The following is a 25,400-nucleotide window of genomic DNA, read 5'->3' as shown; positions in this document are numbered from 1 at the left end:
CATATCAATTTTAATCATTCATCTTTAAATCTATTTTATGTTACTGAATTTTAAATTCAAAATATTTTATTACTTTCGTTTTATGTTCACTTATACCCAGCTATATTTAATTGTTATGTCGTTTTGTGTCCACCTTTAATCTGGTCGGCTTCCACTTGTATATAATTTGAAAACATCTTACTTTTAATAATTACAAAATGAATTATCGTTTTGATTCCACATAGAGCTTAAAGAAACTTCCCATAATAATGGCATCTATGAATAATTTAATTTTTAAATTTAAAAATAAGACCATTCATTTAGTATATTATACATGGAAAAATGACTAAAAGGTAAGATATTATTGCTTGTGTCTGTTTCTTTATGCATAAATAATTAAATTCTTCCAGGTGTTTCAGAATCAAAATACTTTTGCCAGTTCTTAATCATTTTTAACAAAAATGAGGTTAGTTTGAAGTCGACGTCAGGATAAAATTACAACAATGAAAACATGACATTATTGAAATTTTTTAGCTTTATGTAGAATTTGATGCAGATTATTCATTAATGCGATACATTTCAGAGCTTAAATTTAAAATCTTTAGTAGATATTACGCGAAATTAATTAACTGATTTTCCATGACTTTGAAACAGATTTAGGTAAAATTTAAACCTTGTCATATTTGTAACTATAATATCTATATGTTGCTATATAGAGTAAACTCGTAGAAAATACAATGGTAATAGGAAGTCATAAATCAGCTCAATTTAAAACTGAAGCGAAATTTCATGCTCGATCAAACCTTGATTTTGTCTGTATCCAAGAAATGACTAAATGAAATCACAAAGGAATTTTCAAAGCAGAAAGAGACAAAATAGTATACTTGCAAACTGTAACAATCCTGATTTCAAAGTAAAACCGAATCTAAATTTCATGAATTTCTTGACCAAAAGTGTATGATAAGTTAAATTACAACTATTAAATCCCGAGAAGCGGGAAAATCCAAAGGTATGCTTTACATGTAAGTTAAAGTACTTTTTGGACTTGAAATTATGAGTACATCAATAATTCCTTTTAAGAATGCTAATAATTCAAATTTAATATATTAAATATAGTTGAATTTAGCAATCATTTGGTTTTCCGGGAAATTTGGCCGTCTTTAATTTCAATCAAATCTCTTTTGCATAATTTGATATCCGTAATTCTCTCCAAAAATCAGTTTAATACAACAAATTCTGATAAATTTTAAAGCTATTTTGACAAAGTGAAAAAACGTTGAAATTAACTGCCCGGTTTATCGAACTTCTAATTGCACATTGTCTTTCGTACTACTGCGATATTATTTTCAAGTCCATTATGAAAACAGCACAGATGATAAAAAGAATCTATTTTTATTAGCTGTGAATAATGGAAGAAGATCATACAGTTAAATATGTCTTGAAAGAATGAAAATAGTTTAAATTGTATTTTAATAATAATATTCGTATTTGATAAAAAGGGCAAAAATTATTATAAAAAATAATAAAATTTGTGGAAAATCTGTCAAAAAATTAATATCATTACAAAGGTAATTTTCTTTAAATTTAAAACGGTATAAAAATTACTTTTGCCAAAAAACATTGTAGTGAGTTATTACGAAAATTCAAAATCTCGCTAAATTATTAATTAAAAATTTTTGATTAAAATCTTATAAAGTGTTTTTTTTAACCTTTCAAGGTATCTCTGAGAAAAATTTAATATCTCCAACTCAAACGATTTACCCTATAGAGAGTCAACATATACACATTTCCCTTTATTATTGATAGAAATATATAGAGAGTTACTTCTTCACTTTTCATTCACATTACTAAGCAGATTCTAACATAATGTTTTTTCAGTGCCTATTTAAAACAGCACTAAAAGAATTTCCATATTTTAATATTAAATAAATAAAAGTCAGTATAATATAAAACCAAAACTTTAACAAATAATGTATAATCATTTTTATATTCTCCGTAAAAAAATATTAGTTGAAAATAAATTCCAAAATTTATGTTCTATAGTAGAAAGAAAAACTGTCCGTCTTTCCACAAATATTATATAAACAAATAATTATTTATTTTCAAGGATAATTTTAAGTACCTTCAAAAATTGATAATTGTTTTTAAATGTTACTTTTAATGTACAAAATAAAATGGAGATAATTTTGATCCTTTTTCTAATTACATATTTCAATGGAAAATAATCAAATTTCCAAAACGGTGCTAGAGAGCAGTATGAATGGGTTTGGTACAAAAACTATGAATGATTTTACATTTTCAATTAATTTATTTCCTTTCATTATCAATCTATTCATCAAATAAAATCGGTTTGAACCGAATTATCTTCTTTAATAAAAACAAAATTCACTGCATATAATACGAAAAGAAAAACGACAGAAAAATTTACTGAAAATCTCCAGTAATAAATAAGATAAAGTAGTTAAAAAAGGTATAGGTAAAACGTGTTATACAAGATATAACTTGAAAGCGTTTATTTTTTCATTTACATAATTGAAGTTTTGTCATCAAAAAGTGATTTCATTTTGCACAAGAAAAGTGATTTTTCTCTATAAATTACATTGCCCCGTATATTATAATAAGTAATAAATTCTTATTAAATTTTAGTAAAGTTTATAGGCTATTTTTTTTATAAATCTTTCAGTTCCTCGCTATAAATTTCCATCATCATACTTCTTTATTAGTCCTTTCCTTGAAACACATAAGACAGGTGCATGTTTTTGATCAAATTCTTGAGTAAACTGATATCCAGAGAATGCATTTTACTGTCAGAGAGTTTTTTTCCTTATTTCTTGACATAAAGTTTAACAACATCGTAAATTTTATATCGCGCTTATCAAAGTTGTTGAATAACTTGGAAAACTAAAAAGAAAAATTTTATGCTTTTGTGCAAGAAATAAATTAAATTACAAAATGAATGTACATTGTTTCTGATTTTATTAAATATTTATATAAAATCAATGAAAGAATGTTTACTAAATATTTATGAATATAAAGGTGAGCTGAATATAAACATTGCCCTTGATAGTCGAACATATTTCCATAAAAATGATACAATTTTTTTTTTTTTTTTTTTTTTTGTAAATATTAGTTCTATTTCTGTTATTACGTATAAAATGTATTAATTTCCATTTTCCATTAGTAGGATGTTTATTTTACTATATATTGTTTTACTTTATTTTATTTGTATCTCCAAATTAGCCGGACATATAGATGGATTTTAAAAATTATCTTTATTTCTACAACTGAATTTTGATTACAAAAAAAAGTTTGATTTGTAAATAAATGACAACAAAGAAATAAAGCGATTTATAAATCTTTTATAATGAAAACTTTCCATCTTTTACCTCTTATTGTTAACAAAATTTCAAAATGGTAAATTAAAATTTTTAAAAAATATTTTGAAGCACCATTTTTTCCTAAAACATATATAAATAATTGAATTTATATTTTTTCTGTAAGTCTTTTGTTTACTTTAGTTTAGTTTATTATATTATATTATTAGTTTGGTTTAGTTATATTAATGTCCCGTTTGAAGCAACACTAGGGCCATTTTGGGACGGACCTCGTAATTTTGAACCTCAATCAGATGACGAGGACGACACCTGAGCTGGCACCCCCCTCTCCACACCACACCAGCGGGAGGACGTTTGGTCATGACGGATTTAACGTGCAACAGACCCCCTTACACGACAGTTCTTCGGTGGAAGCGGGTCACGAACTTGAAACCCCTCCCGGTTCAGAAGCTGAGACCTTACCGCCAGGCCACCGCGGCCCTTGTAATTCTTTTATAAACTGATTTTGTTTGAACTTCAATATATTAAAAACATTTTAAAATTAAAAGCACGCAGACGTGAAAGAGATGCTCAAAACCATGCTGCATTCTTTCATCGATTATGCATCACTCATCTCGACAACTACTGCAAAACCCAGATCTCTGATCTTGCAAAATGTGATGATTCGGCAAATGAAAAACATTCCGTGGTTTGTTCGAAACTCCGGCATATGTAAAGACAATAATCTTGCAATAATTAATGTATTTCAAGAAAAATTATCAATCATATTATTTTAAATGCTGGACAAAAATAAAAATACCGTCATCAAAGAAGTTCAGCTTCATGATCTTAAGCACCCGGGGAAATCCATGAAACCCCATCGTTTTCTATATGATTAAAACTTTGTAGCAGTCTTCCCGCACAAACTTGATTCTGGATTAAATTTTACCTAGATTCATTTACGTAAACTTACTCTATGATAATTACTTTTACAATTAAAATTACAAATCCTCTCCAAGGACATCCGCTTATTATATAATTCCTTTGCAATGTTACACCCCAATCGAATTGCCATGCTCGGGGAATAAGGAAATTAAAGATTGAGTATCCCGCAAACCATCCCTCAAATTGTCAAATCGGGAAGCATTTTACTAATTATCCCTAGGAGCATATATAAAAAGAATTTGATTATTTATCACTTTTATATCAGTTTAAATTTTTTATCACTTTAATATCATTCTTCAGAAAAGCCGAATTGTTTTCTTAATTTTACTTATATCACTTGCCATTTTCCGGCGTACTGGCGTAGGGGTAGTGCGTCTTCCCCGTAATCTGGGCGTCCTGGGTTCGAATACCGGTTCGGGCATGGTTGTTCTTTATGTGTTCTAGCTGTGAGATTCCCCCTCTGTAAAAAGAGGTTGTGCAAGCGAATGTGATGCATGAGTAGCAACATCGTACTCTTGGCCCTAGTTGGCGTTAATAAAAAGAGACGCTCCCTCACCGGCTTAAAATCGCTGTCCTCGTAACAGCGGTCTTGTCCATGGCAAGAGCCATAAGAAACAGCAACAACTTGACATTTGAATGCGGTTCTAGAGCTATTTTCAGACGGATTCAGCAATTTTGAACCTTTGTTCTATGACTCAACCTTCTGCAAAATACCAACGAGAGGATTTTTCACCAATGACGTCAGATTTAGCGTGTATCTGGCCCACACACACACGAGGGATCTTTAATGGAAACAATGAGCTGGTGTCCTTCGGTCTTGAGGTTAAGACGTTGCAGTCCATAATGCTTTTATAAATTATCCTCTTCAGTTACTAAAATTCTGTGATTGGAAAAATACATCTGCGAGCAATATTTAAGGAAATAAATCAATTTTTTGCCTTATTATTAGTTTAAAATGCTTTAAGGTAATAAATTAATTTATTGCACTTTTTAGGTCACCTTATATGTAGTGGGACAAAATTAAAATCTCAAAAACTGACACATAAAAATTTATTTTTAACTGTCGATATGCGCAGACTGAAAACCGAAGGAATAAATTACTATTTGACGAAAAATTATTTTTATTAAATTATTTTCTTCGTCATTTCAAAATATTATGATTCTAACAAAATAAATCAAACTTATCTATTAATTATACGGTTTAGACAAGCCAGTTCTAAGATTTATCTCATTAAAATGAATTATTCATTATTTTTTTAAATAAAACCATGCACTTATAACATGAACATGAGCAAAAAAAATGGGTTCTATTCATTTGAACTATGTGGTATAAAAAAATTAAAGAATAAGAATGAATCTATTTGAGAAATAGAATGTCTGTATATGAAAACTCACACATAAATCCATTTCCATTATAAAAATAATATTGAAAGAAGCTATTTACAAGTTTTCCCCATCAATCATTCCAAACCTTTCCAGCCGAAAAACAAAACGCTGTAGTTTCCATCACTGCACCTTGATGACTTCCTCAAACAATAGAAAAGTCATTTTTCGAAGAAATTTTAAATCTTAAAGACAAACAGAAAACTTTATAAAACGATTTTATTAACATTCTCAAATCAGTCTTTAGAAGCTAAGATGCAGAAGAATTCGGTGCAATATGCAATTTTTTTTTTTCATGGCAGCTTTCAATCCGTATACACCTCTGTCGTTCAAAGCGGTCTTTAAGTGAATTGTCTCTAAAAAGGCAAAAGGTAAGAAGTTCAAAATGATTTACGCTTCACAACTTATTTTTAGAACAATGTTTGTTCTTATACTTATTCGACTTATAAATCTTAAAGCTGAATATAAATATGGGAGACTAAACAAGATTACCATATCTTAAAATTTTACTTAAAAACACTTTTTAAAAGTATTTAAATCAGATCTTTGCTCCAGCGAAACACTAGAAGAGATATTTAGCTTAGATCCTTTCGTGAATTTCGTTGGAGTAATTTAATTTTTTTCTAAATAAAGAATTTCGACATAAGGCTTTGGGATTAAGAAAGTTCCATTATTTGATACTAATGCAACTACATGAAGAAACACCAATATCTAAGGAGGATATATCTTTAAAGGGTTCATTTATGTTTTTTTTATTTTAAATTGCTCTATAAGACAATTCACAAGTACTATAAAGGAAATTAGGAAAAAAAATATTAAATTATTCACATTAGGAAACTGGAAATTTCAAAATTTATAGATTGATCGAATAGTTACATTCAAATATATGTGTGTTCTTATATGTGTGTGTGTGTGTGTGTAATGATATTTTAATTCTAATTTCAATTTAATTAATTTCCAAGATTATATCTTAATTTAGCCCATAGTAACTTCATTCTAAAAATATTCTCTTATTTTGTCATCCAATTCCACTTTCGGTTTAATTAATTCCTCTGTAAAACTAATGCGCCATCAGTACTATGTATCAAATGAAAATGATACTTCCTTTGCCCTTGTCAAAGGTCAACATACGCATTCCATCGGCACGTGGCCGGAAATCGCATGTTATATAAGACTAGTGATCATTTCTTTCTTACTTCTGCTTTTGTGTCGAGGTGTTTGTTTTCCCGAAATGGATATTAAAGAGAGAGTAAAACGAAATTAAAACTGTAAAATGTCTCTTCACTGCTTCAAACCTGCATTCTGCTTCAACCAAAAAATGTTACATATATATATAATGCAATTGATTCTCTAAAATGCTTATACAATTGATTCAAGAAATTTGTTGTACAGTACTTTTCTTATAACGAGCTTGCCATCAATTTCTTTATCCGATAGTATAAACTAATAAGATTGAAACACATATAATTTAAAGTATATCAATTTGATTTTTTAACTTTTCCATACTTCATTTGATAAAGAGGAGTTTTCTCAAACCGTTAATGGAAGAACTAAAATTTTTCTATTTTTATTTTAAATGTAAGTGTAAAAGTTATATAATAATTTTTTAAAAATGGCGAACAACCTCTTTGTAAAATTTGTAAACAAAAAGCCTTTCTCAGCATTTTTACAGATAAAAAAAATAATTGTTTGATGGCTCATTATTTAAAAAATATTTTTATAATATGATGGTATTTAAGTGTGGAGTTAATATATATTGATGGTTCGTTTATTTATCTAATATCGAAGAGTTTTTGTGGTTTATAGCTTTATAAGGAACATAAATTTCGACATTTTTTTTTAAGATTATATATTCTTTGAATTATACTACAAGAATTTACATGCCACACTTTAAATATACGTAATAGGTTTAAATACATAAAGAAAACTTTATTTCAAAGAACTTTATTTTCATTTTTTTTTTTTCATAATTTAAGCTTATTGGTATTTATTTATTAAAAATATTGCTTAAAAAATAATGAATATAATGCTTAAATATAGTATATAGATTAATTATTATATATATATACTAGCCGCCTTTGGCGACCAGCCGGTTCGCCAATCTTAAGGTTTGTTAGAATTTTAATGATTAAATATTTTAAGCAATTCCTATTTCTTAATTCAATATATTCATATATATTCAATAATAGCTCCTTCATCAAAATATTTTAAAAATTCAAATTTTGATAGTCATATAATTCACTCATAATATTATAAACGCCTTCAGTCATAACGTAATATGTATTTCTCTAATTTTCTGTTAGCTCCCGTAGAATTTATACTATAAATTAAAGTGGAAAGGATTAATCTGCAATTAATATAATAATATTTTTTTACTGAAACAAAGTATTTTTTTGTAATATGATTACTGAAAACAGTCACTGAGCGTTTAAACTTTATGGGCACTAAATAATATCTTTCCTAATCTATGTAATATTTCAAGAATTTGTCAACAAAATATTCTCATATTCATCATGAACAGAACGAGTAATTAACAATGTTTAATTTTAAATGCATCAAACACTAAGAAAATAAAACGAATCGTTTAAAATAATCGGTTGAAAACAGGTTAAAAAAAACTAAAAAAGTGATGTACTTAAAACTATAAGTGTATACAAAAAATATATAACTAACATAAATACAATTTAATTACAAAAGCATGCAACTAACCTAAAAATAATTTAAATCAAAAATCATCCGTTGATAATATTGTCAACAATCAGAACACAATGCGCATGCGTGAATTTTCAACGTCAGTTACGGTAACGCAAATGCGTGAGTTTTTCTACGCCAGTTGGGGTAACGCTATGCAGATTAGAAATTTTTAGTTTCCTTTATTCTGTTTTCTTTTAATTCAAAAGTACTTCAGAATGAATCTGAAAGATCGATTCATTAACAATGTTTAATTTTAAATGCATCAAACATTAAGAAAATAAATAGAATAGCTTCAAATAATCAGCCGAAAAATCTTAAGCCTAGCCTCATGACTGTTGGGAAAAAAAACTGAAGCCGTGCTCATTTGGCGGTGGGGAAAATGAAAAAAAATTTTTGGCGGGAAAGTTAGTTTTTAATTAATAATTAAAATTATAATTAAGAATTCAAAAAAAGGGCTATCCTATCTTTTAAGTTAGATCAAACTGCACACGGTGTGCAAATTTGATTAAAATCGGTTAAGTAGTTTAGGAGTCCGTCGCGGACAAACAACGTGACACGTAATTTATATATATTAAGATAAGATTGGCGGTGGGGAAAATGAAACGATTTTTTTGGCGGGAAAGTTAGTTTTTAATTCATAATTAAAATTCTAATTAAAAATTCAAAAAAAGGGCTATCCTATCTTTTAAGTTAGATCAAACTGCACACGGTGTGCAAATTTGATTAAAATCGGTTAAGTAGTTTAGGAGTCCATCGCGGACAAACAACGTGACACGTAATTTATATATATTAAGATAAGATTGGCGGTGGGGAAAATGAAACGATTTTTTTGGCGGGAAAGTTAGTTTTTAATTAGTAATTAAAATTCTAATTAAAAATTCAAAAAAGGGCTATCCTATCTTTTAAGTTAGATCAAACTGCACACGGTGTGCAAATTTGATTAAAATCGGTTAAGTAGTTTAGGAGTCCATCGCGGACAAACAACGTGACACGTAATTTATATATATTAAGATAAGATTGGCGGTGGGGAAAATGAAACGATTTTTTTGGCGGGAAAGTTAGTTTTTAATTAATAATTAAAATTCTAATTAAAAATTCAAAAAAAGGGCTATCCTATCTTTTAAGTTAGATCAAACTGCACACGGTGTGCAAATTTGATTAAAATCGGTTAAGTAGTTTAGGAGTCCATCGCGGACAAACAACGTGACACGTAATTTATATATATTAAGATAAGATTGGCGGTGGGGAAAATGAAACGATTTTTTTGGCGGGAAAGTTAGTTTTTAATTAGTAATTAAAATTCTAATTAAAAATTCAAAAAAGGGCTATCCTATCTTTTAAGTTAGATCAAACTGCACACGGTGTGCAAATTTGATTAAAATCGGTTAAGTAGTTTAGGAGTCCATCGCGGACAAACAACGTGACACGTAATTTATATATATTAAGATATATAGTTAGTATTAAACACAATTAAAAATAGTATATAATATTCATTATTCATTGAAGCCCTCTATACGCTTCACTTTAAAAACAATAACTACTGAGGCTTTAATAATGAAATAAAACTTGGGGAGAAGAAATTCTGGCATATAACAAAAGCTATTTTTATATTAAGTTCTATATAGATAATTTCGCATCAAATATTGAGTATATTTTACCCCAAAAGAAATACTTTCTCGGTATTATATTATATTATACATTACGTATATTAATTATTTTAAAGTTTTCTTCCAAAATCAGAACTGTATGCCAATCATTGTTAGAAATGAATAAAGTAGCTAATAAAAAAAATGACTTTTTTGGTAATTATAGAATGCACTGAAATTATGAACTGCACTTATTACACTAAACTCTATTAATTTTTATTAAATTTTAAAACTCAAAAATAAATAAACGTAATTATAAACATCGCTTTAAATCTTCATAAACATTGGAACTCAATAATAAATAAAAATATGTGAGCTGTATTTTATAGTTTGTTATGTTATTAAAATGTTAATAATGTTAATAAACTTTCAAAATGGTAAATTAAAAATTAAAAAAAAATATTTCGAAGCACCCTAAATATATATGAATAACTGAATTTGTACCATTTTCTTTTGTAGTTCTTTTGAAAACTGATTTTGTTTGGTTAAATTTTTTATATATTAATAAACATTTTTAAGTTAAGTGTGCGCCGAGATGAAAAGTTTTTCATGGAAAAAGTTAGAAGTTTTTAAAATGAAAACAAAATTAATTTCAGCAGGAAACAAGTAACTACGTGATAGTTAAAGTCATTTTTTTTTGTCTTGAAACTTAACAAATATTTATAGTCCGGCAGAAAAATGCACAGTTAACAAATTATTACACGCATATTTAAAACCTGAATAAAATGCTTGGTTTAAACCTTGAGGCATATTAATCTTTATATATATATATTAAAAAGATTTTTGACATCTAAATAAACAGCAAGAAAAAGTAAGATGTTTAAAAAATTTGTCCAACTTTTCAAGTGTAAAATATTTTATTATCTTATATGTTAAAGAGATCTAAAAACTATTAAGTATCAATCAAATTAATAATTATCGATTAAAAAATAAGAAATATCAATTAATTAAACATAACTTTAATTATATCACGTAGAGACTAATTATATTTGAATAGTTTACGAAACTATAATCACCAATTTTTTTCAACCGGAAATTTTCGGAAAAAATACTTGAAACTCTTAATTATGATACATATATAACAACAAAATTGCATGATATAAATATATAAATTTATTTTATTGGCAAAATCAATTTACAAAATATAAATAATAAAAATATGCTTACATTGAATCAAGCAGATAAACTCTAAAAATAAATTAATTAATGAATGAATCGTAAATAGATACATAGTTAGTTTATATACCACAAAAGTGAAAATAATAAATCAATCATTTACTCCTTCGCAGCATGTTAATGCTCATGTTATCATTGTGTCATTTTGTAGATAATGCAAAATTCTATTTAAAGCATATAAAATTTGAAACTATCGGTCTGCTGATAAAATCCCAAATTAAATAAATTAAAAGGCTTTATTTTTTTTTCTAAATCAAGATTCTATTATATAGCAACTAATTTGCAACATCCTGGAAGACTTTGAAAATTTTATGAGAATCCACTCAAAAAAGTAATTCATTTATCTTTATGAATGAAACGTTTTCCTTCCATAAAAGAAAAAAGCTAACATTTTATCCTAAAATCTGTCAGGACTGAAATTTAGCAGGTGAAGTCTCGAGTTGTGCGCACCTTTTTCTTCAACAGGAGGTATTTTAATAACGACCTCCATTAAATCTGAAAGAGATACTAAAAATGAAAGAGCTCCGTTTATTACAAACAATAAAAAGAAGACATAAACATTGTGCAGACTGGCGTGTGAAGTGGAATTTTTGTATTCTTTTGAATATTAATTTCTCTATTCGAATTTTGAAATTAGGTTCTACCAGATGTAATAGAGAAATAAATTAGACAACACAAGCGGTTAAAAGCTTGCAAATAATAATTACCTTGATGAGAATAAGAAAGAATATGATGAGATAATATTTGAAAAATAACTACTCTTCTTATTAACTGCAAATCCACCTTTGCTTTTAATGCTTAACAGCGAATTAAAAATAAAGTGTTCAATTCCCAGGAAATTTCTTGTGTTCTTTATGGGATTTTTGCAATAAATTTTTGAAGCCGTTGAGACTTTATTGTTGTTATTAATAAATAGCAGAGTGTCAGAAAAAGTGGATTAAAAGGAATTCTTAATTTAAGAACATGTCCCAGCTATTAAAATGTGATAATTAAATTTTAAACACGCTTTAAATGTTTATATATTGACTATGTGATTTCGCCTGCATATTTTTATTTTTATAGAAAAATGCAAAAATTCGAGTTCATATTATGGAAAAAATTATATTATTATTCTTTTATAAAGTCAGACAAGTAATCATTGGAAGATATATTTTGATGCATTTTGGTAGATTGAATCTTGCGAATACTTCCTGTAGTTGCTACTTTCTGCATTTCAGCTTTTTTTAAAAGTAAAATAAAATGCTTCACATATTTCAAAATAAATAAAAATGGCAACACTTCAAATGGTTTTTGATATGATTTAACCATAGATTTTAAGTACCGCCTTTCAATCAAAAAATGTCCAGAGATTGTTTTCTCTTCGAAACAAAAATAATCTACTATTGGATCTATATCTACAGCAGATTTTATTTTTATAAAATTATAAAGGGGAAAATTGAAAGAAAAATTTGTTTTAAGTAGTATATCCTTGTTAAAATGACTGTAATTCAAAAGAGAATGTCGAAGTTTTGTTTACCACCCTTTAATTTTGACTGGCTTCATTTATCCTTTTAGAGCTGCATACAGATATGCTGTGAGAATGACAATACATTTCAAAACCCTTACAATAACGGCATTTTTATGAAGATGAATTCTTGAAGCTCTTTTATGAAATCTCAGCAAAATTTCGCTTCATTTCTTTCAAACAAAATTTAAAATTCTTCTTGACTTGTTACTAACGATGCTTCCCTAATACTGTCCCAGTCAACTACATTTAATCCATTTGGCAGGATGCATGGGATCTGCAGATCCACAACAAATTGAACTCCATCAAACCAAAAATTGGCTATTGGCCGGTCCTTCCAATTCGAGAGGTCGATGTCAAGGTGACTCGCCTTCGTATAGGGCATTCTCGCTTTACACACCGTCACCTCCTTTTCGGTGAGAGAACACCTATTTGTCCAGCATGTAACACTGATTTTAATGTGAAGCCTATTTTGGTCGAATGTCCATCATTTAATTCTCATCGCCAGAACTTCTTCCATTCATCTTCTGTCAATATGATTGACTTGGTGGGTGAGAAACACCACCCAAATATTTTTAACTTTTTAAGGGCAGTTCAGTTTTTTATTTGCATTTAATACTTTTTGACATTAATAATCATTGTTTACTATGCAACACCTAATTCCCTTTTCAAAATCATTGTTCATATTGTAATTCTTAAATTTTACATTGAGAGTATGTGTAAAAAGTTTTATCATTATTTAGCATTTTTATTCTTCTAATAAGCCTATTTTAATATGGCCTGATGTCAAACCATATGCTTGGCGCAGTATGGCCAAAGATGGCTCTTGCGCCATAAAACCAAACTAAACCAACCAACCCTAATACTGCAAGATATTATATGATATCTCAATGATATTGCTCAATTATCTGAAGGGTAATAAATATCTTAAAAATGTTGTGATTATATTTTGGAGCATTTTGTGCTAATAGGAATATAGTATATCCATTCGACTGAACTAGTTTTTCTGCATTTCTCCAAAGTAAAGTGTTGCTTTCTGTTCCCATCGGTGGGTTAATAGCCCTACATCCTTTTAGGAAGACTGCCCATTTAGATAGGGATTTGCAGTAGTTACTCTATCTGAATCCTCCATGGAATATGTTCGAGACACTTATTAAAACAATAATTCAACCTGTTTTGAAGATTTCGAATATAGCAAGATTTTTTTATTGGAGGAAAGCTTGTGGTGAATCGCAAATAAGCCAGTAACAGCGCTTCTGCCCGGACAGCTGTTTTGGTAAAATCGGAATGTTACTGGACTGCTAACCTAAAGGTCCCAGGTTATATCTTAGCGCACACCATACCGCTTCATTAGGGACCTCGGACAATGAACCTTCAACCTTCGTACAGCTGTTGTGGCGCCATCTACCCGCAACCAAAGTTGTCAGATTCACTTGACGCAGCAACCCAAAAGCCGTCAGACTCAATTGGCGCATCAGCACCCACACACGCTCACCATAACGCTTGGCGCTATTCAAACTGGGTACAGGCCCATTAAGACAACAGCTAAAACACATCACCAATCAACAGTCATATCGTTCGTCTCACCTCCGACTCACTGGAGGGAGAGACTGTGGTGAATTGCATATAAGCCAGTAACAGCGCTTCTACCAGAACAGCTGTTTTGGTAAAATCGGATCGCTACTGGACTGCTAACCCAAAGGTCCCAGGTTCTATCCTCACTCGTCTCTTACCGCTTCATTGGTGACCTCGGACGCTGAACCTTCAACCTTCGTACGGCTGTTGTGGCGCCATCTACCCGCAACCAAAATCGCCAGACTCACTTGGCGCAGCAAAGTCGTCAGACTCACGTGACGCAGCAACCCTAAGTCGCCAGCCACATTTGGCGCATCGGCACCCACAAAACTCTCGCCATAACGCTTGGCGCTACTCAAACCAGAATACGGCCCATTAAGACAACAGCTACTACTCAATACATCACCACTCAACGCAATATCGTTCGTCTCCCCTTCGCCTCACTGGAGGCAGAGTACTGTGGTGAATCGCATATAAGCCAGTAACAGCGCTTCTGCCCGAGCAGTTGTTTTGGCAAAATCGGAATGTTACTGGACTGCTAACCTAAAGGTCCCAGGTTCTCTTCTAGCGCGTCCCTTACCGCTTCAAGCTCAAAGGAATATGCAGTGGTATTTGATTCGGACCACTGTGCATTAAATAAAGACGATAAGGTTTTTTTTTCTTTGTTAAAAATAGGGCGAGAGCTTTCATTTGTAGTTGAGAAAAAGTGAGAGTGGAATAATGATCATTGAAAAGAAAAAAAAAATCAACAGTTAAAATTATATGTATTCTGCATAACGTATTCCAAAATCTTGAGTAAGAATAATTAAGTAAAACATTTTTATGATATCACTGGATGAATCCAAAATAATTGCAATTATACTAGCATTGTCTGATAAATAAAAATTAATACAATCATTTAACTTTTATATGTACTATAAAGAAAATCATCCGAAGTTGCTTTATTTTCTTACATATTTTTCATATAATGCTGGCTGTAATTAGAATAATTGGATACAGAAAAGTTTCATTTGAAGCATCATTCCAGCTTCATTTGTATCCTAGAAACCCTTAAAAGAAATGTTGATATCATCATTAGAGCTTTGTACTAATATTTGTATCTTCTACGCAGTATACGCAATATATTATGTTTAAAGATTTGAGACACGATTTACAATGACGCTTAAAATATACTTCCTAATGAATTAAAAAATTCATCAATAAAGCTGAAAGGATATTTAATTTTAGTGTAATTAAAGCACAAAACACATTTAATATTATTTTAGATGATTTTTTAAGTCCTTAATTTTATTTTTATTTTAATCAATATTTAGTGTAATATTTTAATGATTTTCGGTGATCTGTTGTTGTTGTTACTTATGACACTTTACAAGCCAGCTGGCAGATTTGTTAGCGGTTTAAGCCAAGTGAGCGGTTCTTGTTTTTACAGTAGCGCCAACAGTACGACTTAGCTGCTTTATGTGCCCCATTCGCTTATTCAACCCCTTTTCACAAGGGGGGAAATTCACACACCTCACAGATAGAACTTAGAAGAAGAACAACCGTGCCCAAACCCGCAACGTCCAGATCACGTCCATTATAATTTCACTATGTCAGAAAAAGATCAAGGTGTTACTATTTTCTTTTTTATCTGAAGAATTATGAAAGCTTCACTTAGCATAAGGACAAACGAAGAAGTTTAATTTTTACATCTAACATAATATCCATAATTTAACATCAGTCAATCATCAATTTAACATAACCTTTCTGTTTCAAGTATGCAATATTTTTTTTAAGAAAATCATAAACTGTTATTGAACAGATAAAAATGGATATCTTTCTTTGTAACAACACTGGCCTAAAAATTCAGTAAAGCTTAGCATCTAGAAATAAATTTATCCAAGACCATTTTATTCCAATTACGCGTATATCCAACTAGTGAAACATAAATTCATTTCCATTACAAAAGTTGCGAAAAAAGTATTCCCCTAATATTTTCTCCGACCATCAGAAAAACGGAAGTATATATATATCTTTTCCTAAAAGAGAGGAAAAGTATATTTCTCAAAGGTATTAAAGGTCTTAAAGAGAAACGGAAAGCTCTATAAAATGCTCGCATTTGCATGATAAGGCTCCTTCCTAGAAGTTAAAAAGCAAAATCCAGTGAAAAGTGCGTTTCATTTTTAATGTATGAACCGCTATATATTTCAACGAATCAAAAAGCTGTTTAAGTATATCGTCCTTAAAAAGCAGAAAGCAAATATGTTAAAATATTTTATATTTCGCTGCCTAATTCTGGAGAAATATTTTTTCTGAATATATTAGTTTCATAAATATTACCGATGAATATAGAAGCAGAAATTTCAAGTTCAGAACCAAATTATCAAAACGTAAAAATTTTGATGAGATTACTTTATATGCCTTTTTATTACTTTTATCCTTTTTTCCCTGGTGCCTTGAAATAATTTCACTTCCAGTAAATAAAAACCATTGGAAAATTGTCAAGATTTATTTTAAAATGTGATAAAAGGGAAAATAAGAAAATTGTCTGTATGATAAAATGGAAATATGTATAACTACTCAAGAAGGTGCAAATATAAGTTATGAAGAATGGAAAAATGGATTTATATTTGCAATATTATGACAGAAATTTACATTTTCACTTTTTTTCAATAGAAATATATCTGATATCAATACAAATTAATTTATTTTCTAACAATACTTTTATCCTAGATTGGTTGCGAAAATGCATTAGTCTTCCTCTGAGCTTATGGGCTAATTCAAAATAAGAAAATGCAGTCAGATATCGATAACAGAGTCTGAAAAAACCATTTTTGGAAAATGTCTATCTGTCTGTGACAAAGATAACTCAAATTCGCTTTGAGCTAGACAGAAAAAATTTGGTATATCAGATTAAAACGAAATTCGTAGATTTCTATCAATTTTTAATCAAAATCCTCTCAGAGTCAGTCTGTCTGTTCGTATATAAGTTCACACGTTAACTGCAAAACGAAGAGAACTAGATTTATTAGAGAACATATTTTGATATCAATTATGAAATATACCAAAATTGTCTAGAAGAATAAGTGGATATTTTTTAATTTAGATATAATGGGAAAACAGAACCTTTGAGAATAACTTTATATTTGTGTCTTAAGAGTTTTAGCTTTAAACATCAAAGATATGAAGACATATTTCTAAACAATAAATTAACATGTAGATTAAGTCGAAGGAAATCCTGTTAACATACATGGAAAAGCTGTAAACGCGTCATTACTTCGAGTAAATAGTATTTATCCAACAATATTCTATAGCTCTTTGACGGAAATGGCTCCACTCATAGTTTTAAATTACTACAACACGTCTTTGAATATTGCAATAACGGCTGCTCAATATTCAGATCTGCGTTGAAATCTTTTCCTTCAATTAGTTGAGTACTTCTAATATCGCTTGCTTTCATTTCGAAAACATTAGCATCAACATGAATTTTCAATAAGAGGGATTAAATTGTTCATTTCAAATTAGAGAGGAGATAAATCCACGCTATTCGTAGAATGAAGACTCATAGATTATTTCTAGTAGACACCCCCCCCCTCCCATCTTATACTTGACTGTTAGCAAACGTTACTATATAGAGAAAGTAATTACGATCTAGAAATTCAAACGAGGCAAAGAGTCACTGTTCCCTAGGGACTTGCGATTTCCTAAGTTTTGGGGGTGTATCAAACACTCTCAATAGGCTTGATTTGATAGTTAAGCCCTATGGAATTGAAAGATGATGCTAATTGTTTATTATACCCTTATTTCTGCACTGGGCAATAATTTATTAGAAATATGTTGAGATTAAAAGTGGATGGTAAAAGATTCTGTAGTGAATAATTCTTTGAAGAAATTTAAAATATTTTCTAGATATATTATGTAATTTAATGGACAATGTTATCTAAAAAAGATAAGATAAAGAATACAAATGATTGTTTTAAAATTATACAAAATTTTATTTATTAGTATAATGATATATTTAAGACACTGGTCATTTAAATATGCTAGAAAGTGTTAAGAATTTCTAGCATTGGTTGATAAATTTTATAAAAATTGGTATTTTTTAGAAAACAAAAAATAATCCTTGATTACAAATAGAATTGCTCCGATTTAAATAATAATAAATTACGAAAAATCATAATAGCCTTTATAGTAAATATAGCATATATTACCATTAATACTACATTTACTTAAACAACCTGTTCAAAAAGCAAATCAAAACGTCATAATAAGCATAAGAATAAACAATAAACGTTGATAAGTTCGAACTTCAGCGACGTTTCTATCCTTTCCTATGTGTTTCTTCTTCATCTCAACGTTTACGACATCAATACAATGATCTTATTACAACGTATATTCAATTGTACAATAACATATATCAATCAATATAATGTTCTTATGTCTTCTAGGGTCTGATATGACTTCTTTCTTGAGAATTGTGTGTAAATGAGGTGGTGAATTTTCTTCTAAATTTTTTTTATCATTTTGAAAACAAACGAAAGTCTGTGAGGCAAATTCGGTAAGTTTCAATAATTTTGAGTGCCTTTTAAAAGCATTTAAGCAAAGCAAAAATTCCTGATTTGATGTTAAGGGATTCATTTTTATCAGTCAAAACACAAGACATAAAATTTTATTAAAGAGCAATGCTTTTGAGAAAATAAGGTAAATAATTGAGTGAAATGAGCTTTTGTCAATGTTTATCCTCATCATTCAAAAGATAAATTGTATGAATCAAAGTATTCCTTGCATCGTGTCCACTTCTAACGCATCTTAATGAGCCCAAATTTTGTGATCATCTCTGGTGGAAATTTCGCCATATTTGAAAAATCAGTACAATCAAATCAATTATCAATAGAAGATAATAGAATAAAGGATCTGCCTTTTAAATGCAAATAAACACATGAAAGTAGAAAACTAGAAATCTCTTATTATTTTTTTAAATCTTCTTATTTGTTAGAAAAGAAAACGTCATTTAGTAAACTAATTGAAGAAAAGAGGAATATTAATTGGCATTCTAATTTGTGTATCAAATGTCAATATAATGAAAACTAATAATAATATGTCATCTTCAACTATATATCAGGCATTCCATGTTCTCGGTATTTAAATTTTCGAAATAATTTCGAAGCATTAGCGTCAGAAACCACTTGTTTCGAATTCTAAATCGTGGATCGTATATTCTCTCTCATTCAGAGAGTCACGAATTGTTGGTGGGCAAGCTCCAAAATAAACACAATTAACGCGATTGCTAATTGTAACAGAGACTAGAATGCAGACCGTTGGTAAAGTTACAAAGCAGCTCGATTACGTGAACAGATTGTGAATTCAAGTGCTTTATTTTAACAAAGCAAACTAATAGGTCTTTGAAATCTATACAATTCTGCTTTGTAACTGAGAAAGTTTTATGTACATTACTTTTAGGAAAATTACTTATTGGAATGAATCTCAAGTTCTTTGACTTCCTCTAAATTTCTGCATATGTTATCCAGTAAAGTTCGCTAGAATTCAAAATTACTTCTTTCAAAATGCAACATTATTATATATTGCATATACGTTGTTGTTCAAAAGTATTAAAACTCTCGGAAGACTTTTACTCCCTGTGTCTCATAACAAGAATAGTAATTAATGAAATTAATTGACGCATAACGATAGTGGAAAAAGCAATGAATTAAAACAATAATAAATAAAAAAAAATACAAACAGTAAATACTGCATTTTGAATTGCTGATTTAGGTAGGGTTCCTTAACTGTGAGGCTTTTTTTATTCATCTTAGTAAGAAATGGTTTGATGGTACTTGAAACTCGTTTTATGGATATTCTTTTTCTTTAAAATCTGGCATAATGTAGATTTCGTAATTGCAATGGCGTGAGATGCAGATCTTAAGTTGCATCGTCTGTGAAAGGAATAAGTCTACGTTTTTCTCCGTATTCTTCGCATGTACATTTAGATTTTTACAAAAAAAAAAAAAACACTAAACTTCGATTTATTTTGACATCTATTTTCGGAAGCACGTTTCCAATTTTGATGTAATCATTCTGTTGCACTTACATAATGACAGCTTCCATAATTCGACCTTTCTATAATTTTTTTGATGCATCAGAGACTGGACAGTCGCAAATCGATCGTTACTTGAAAACTCTTTTTTTTTTTTTTTTAATCTTATTCATTCAGTTGGCTCATATTCAACTGAAATAAAACAATTAGCTTTGATCAGTTGATGAAATTAGAAAAATAGTTATGATTCATAATATTAATGTTTAAAATAAAAATGATAAATATGTCAAAACAAGTGACAAATGACAAGAAATGTTTCTTTTGTTTAATGGCTTGACAGTTTTGACAGTTTGAGCTATAAACAGAACTTGCAGTTACATTTGCCAATAATTACCGTTTACCTATTCACTTACAATTATTATTAAGGTAAAGAGGGAAAATTATAAGAAATGTTTTCTTTATTTATATTTGAAACAATATTATTTATTTTTACTTTACTCTTAGTCATGAGAAAAAGATTCAAATAATTCTTAATGAACGATTAAAGTAAACCTTATAACAGAATATTTCAGAACAGTAACTTTCCCATTTATCTCTAAATTATTAAATAATTCGAATGATCGAAAATTTGGAAATAGAAAGGCACATAATAATATTTCAAAAACAAATGTCAATGTGCAACAATTAATTGAATCTCCTATGACTTTATTCGACACTTTTAGTCTTTAATCCATGCCATCAACTAGTTACTATGCTGTATCTGGGCTGTTAAAAAGACTGATTTTCAATTTTTAGCTCTTTGACACGGAACCATAAATTGCCGATATTATCAAGGTCTAGTAATGAGCAGACATCATTAGAATGTACATACTTCCCGTTATTTTGCTGTCTATAGGCCGACGGTAAAATAGCATCTTTAATTTTATTTAAATTTCATCAACACCTTTATAGGACAAACATCATCATATCATTAGATTTATAATTCCGTCTTTAACTGTCTGTAGAACTTTGATCTGATTAAGAACTTCAGATAGTTGTTATCACGTGATTGCCATGAGTCCTCCGAAAAATGTTAGTTTGCAAAACACAAATTCATTGACAAATTTCATTTGGATATGGGTTTTTTTTAATAAACTTATCAGTCCTTAGCTCTTGATTCGAGAGTGAACTCCATAGCTGACTCATTCAGTTTCAAGTCTTCTATAATCTCTCCTACAGATGTATCATTCTTTTTCTGTGTTAGACATAAGGTTATGGAAGCTTACTTTACATCTGTTTTCGAACCTCTGCCTTCACCAGAGTTGTTTTCAATATCTCCCATATTTTCAGAACTGATTCATATAATTCCAAGTCTTCTCTCCTGATAATATATCATTCCTTTCCTTCGTTAATCTTAAAACCACGGAAGCTCTCCTTGTACCTGTTTTCATATTTTTGCCTCGCCTACACTTGTTTTCGAAGGATCCTAAGCCTTTAGAATTGATGCATTCAATTTCAAAGCTTCTATAATCTCTTCTAACTATATATAATCCCTTTCCTGTTAAAATTTTTATTCTTAAAATCTTAGAGGCTTACATCTATATTCAGATTTCTACCTCGCCCACTCTTGTTTCCAATGGATCCTGTTGTCTCAAACTTGCTGCACAAATAGTAAATCTCTGTCTGGAAATAAATGATATATTCTTGCATAATTTTTCATGTTATACCCAATCCGTTTGATGATATGCGGGAAAAAATCAACAGAAAATTCTAATATCTTCGGGTATTATTCCTTCTCAAACCAATAAGCAATTACCAAATAAATCAAAATTTTATGTTTTTAAAATTTAACAAAATAAAAAATTAAATTCGATGTTCGAATAATTATGAAAAGCTAAAGTTTAATTAGTACAAAATTAATCTTTTGTAAAAAGCAATGTTAGATTAATATATAATTAACACTTATATATGATTAAGAAGGAGGAATTCTTAAAAATTTATAACAAGAAAATTATAAATTTATCTTTATAAACAAGTAATGGAAATTTAATAATTTTTCTAATAACTATGCACATTACTGTGCATATAACGCTTTGAGCATGTATATGTAGTGAAAGCTTATGAGCCAGTTAACAGCTACGCTACACGAGCACTTGCTTTTGTATTGTGGTCTTGTTACTCGGCTGCGCACCACTAGGTCCCAGGTTCTATCCTCGCTCATCGCAAATTCGCCACATTGGTGACCTCGGACGATGAACTTACAATCTCCGTACAGCTGTTGTGGCGCCATCTACCCACAGCAAACCAAAGACGTCAGATTCACTTGACGCAGCAACAAAGAAAGGTTGCAGCAACCCAAAGTCGTCAGACTCACTTGGCGCAACAGCAACCACTAACCCACACACGCTCGCCATAACGCTTGGCGCTACTCAAATGGGTACAGGCGCATTAGAATCAACAGCTAATACATCACCACTTAACAGCCATATCGTTCCTCTCACCTCCGACTCACTGGAGGGAGAGTCTGTAGTGACAGCTTATAATCTAGTTAACAGCTACGCTACATGGGCAATTGCTTTTGTATTGTGGTCATGTTACTCGGCTGCGAACCACAAGGTCCCAGGTTCTATTCTCGCTCATAATTCACATGATCATAATTCAATTCGCCACATGTATAAGAAAATCTCACGTAATTTTAGTAGCGGGAAATGGGCGGAGAATTTTCAGTAAAGAAAGATAAATGAAGTGCATATTTACAAAAGTTCAAGTTCAAATGAGGGCAAAAGTAGCGAAGGTTGAAATTTTTAAATTTTCAGTTTCCAATAACTTATTAACTGTTGAAAATTTGAAGGTTATAGAAATTAGGAAAATCATCACATTCTCATAATACAAGGCCCAAACCTTGCCCAAGCCTAAATGGGAAAAAATGTGTTGTCCCGAAACAATTTATCCGGTTAGAAACATTAAAGAAAATCGTCTGTATCTGCACTAAGGTAATTAGGAATGCCAAACAATAGAATCAACGGGAATATTATATAAAAAAAGGTAAAAGTAAATTACATCTCATTAGAAAAGATAAATTACATCTCAATTAATAAATCCAAAAAACGTTAATGGATGATCCAATCATTTTTTATATGGTTTGACTTTTATATTTTTGGGATCGCAAGATCTGTACATAATTCTGATTCATTGACTATCGCCGTAAGGGTTGATCCAGAAAAATCAAGACTCATTCTAAAGACGAAAGCCCAACTCATGCCTTCCTTCAATCACCTTACAATTTTTGATTGAAGAGATAGTTAATTGATTAATTCAACGAATTGATTAAAAATAACTATGGCATATTTAAACAGGATGTTTAGTTTTATCATTCAGAGCACAAATACCTTGTAGATAGGAGAATGCGTGATGTGTACGCGAGTACAGTATGAGGGCACTATCTTTTTTTAACTTTTTGTATTTGATCCCAAGTTATGCATATCAATTTCTTTCAGGATTTTTATTATTAATTGTTAATAAAGTTTGAGCCCTCCAATTCAATGTAATACATTTCAAAATTTTGAATAATTTGCAATAAAATATTTTTTTTCTAGCGCGTTTAAAAAAAATATTTTTAAGATAGTATTTTATTTTTGTATGTTCAGTATGCACTATTCATAATTCAATAATTAGAATTTTCATTCGTTGATTTCTTGTATATTGCTTGTCTCATTATATTATTAGGTGACCGGCTAAAAAGATGTATTCAATAAATTGAGAATCAATCAATTTTAAAATCATTTCTTTCAAACAAGGATAATGGTATAAAAATGATTCTTTTTAATTTATTAATTAAGGAAATCTATTAAAATTTGAAATAGAGAAAACCTCCTAAAAAAAGAGAATGATATGAAATGAATAAAATTTTATTATTAAATCATTCTTTTTTTATTATTAAAATGAACAATTTAGAATATTTTCAATAATACTCATTAACATTCAAACTGCAATTTTCCTGTCATTTTACAGTATTGATAACCTAAGGAATATGCATTATTTCACAATATTATAGTTTGCTAGCTTTTAGGGATAATTATGGACCATTAGAGGTAATTAAAATATAATGCTTTCGAAGTTAGTATATGAGTTTTGAAATTTCCGATAATTAGCCGGTCATATAGACAGCATGCACATGGCATTAGAATATACTTTTGCTTATAGTCGAAAAGCATTAAATAAGAATTTGAAAGATGTTTTGTTCACTATTTACAGACATTTTAATTTATGTTTGAACTATTTGCAATAATGCAAATTTAGTTAATGAGAGATTAGAACGTCTGCTCTATATAGGAAATAAATGAGCTGATTATTGCCAAACAGTTGAATGGATCGGGACCTCAGGCACAGAAAAGTTTGAAAACTATGTCGAAATATAACAATTTCAAACAAGTAAAAAAAATAAAGTGTCACATACGATAGTGAGAGATTTTAGTAAGGGAATGAGTAATTCCGTTCCATACAACCTCAAGGATTATTGTCAATAATAGAAAATTAAAATATCCGTATAGATGGAGCTACAAACATTTTTTTTTATATTTTATTTCTCTCCGAGGCACATTTAAACCTTTAAAGTTGATACAAGCAATGGGAGTATGTCTGTAAAATATTTTTAAAAGGTGTTTATATATAAAAAATTAGGATTTTTAAAAAATAAGAGTATAATTTTTTTGTTTATCATTGTATACAGTTTTGCATTCTAATTTTTTAATCAATGTATTTAACCCTTTATTTACTGACGATACTTAAAAGTACCATTTAAATCTAGCTTATATCTTCATAATATGACAATTTTTGTTGATGGTATTCTAAAGAACAAGGAGAATGTAACCGAAATAGCAAGAAGTTAATATAAGCTAAAAGTAGGAATAAAAAATAATTAATTAATATATTTATATTAATTAAAAAAAATTTTTTGGGTTCCCTGGGATTGTTCTGTAAGAAAACTTAACTACTAGTGCAAAAATGAAGTTGAAAAATTGATGGCAACATAATTCGGTAAATAAAGGATAAATCGAACACATTTCAGGTTTCAAAGCATTTTTAATTTAGTTTTTCTTTGTAAAAAAAAGATGATTTATGTTCTTAAATATTTAATTTTCTAGATCATATGATTTTTATTTTTGACACTTTTTCTTGTGTATTATAAGGAA

Source organism: Argiope bruennichi, chromosome 1 (assembly GCF_947563725.1).
Source record: "Argiope bruennichi chromosome 1, qqArgBrue1.1, whole genome shotgun sequence".
NCBI lineage: Eukaryota > Metazoa > Arthropoda > Arachnida > Araneae > Araneidae > Argiope > Argiope bruennichi.
The sequence above is the reverse complement of the archived record's forward strand: the minus strand, read 5'-3'. Positions refer to the sequence as shown.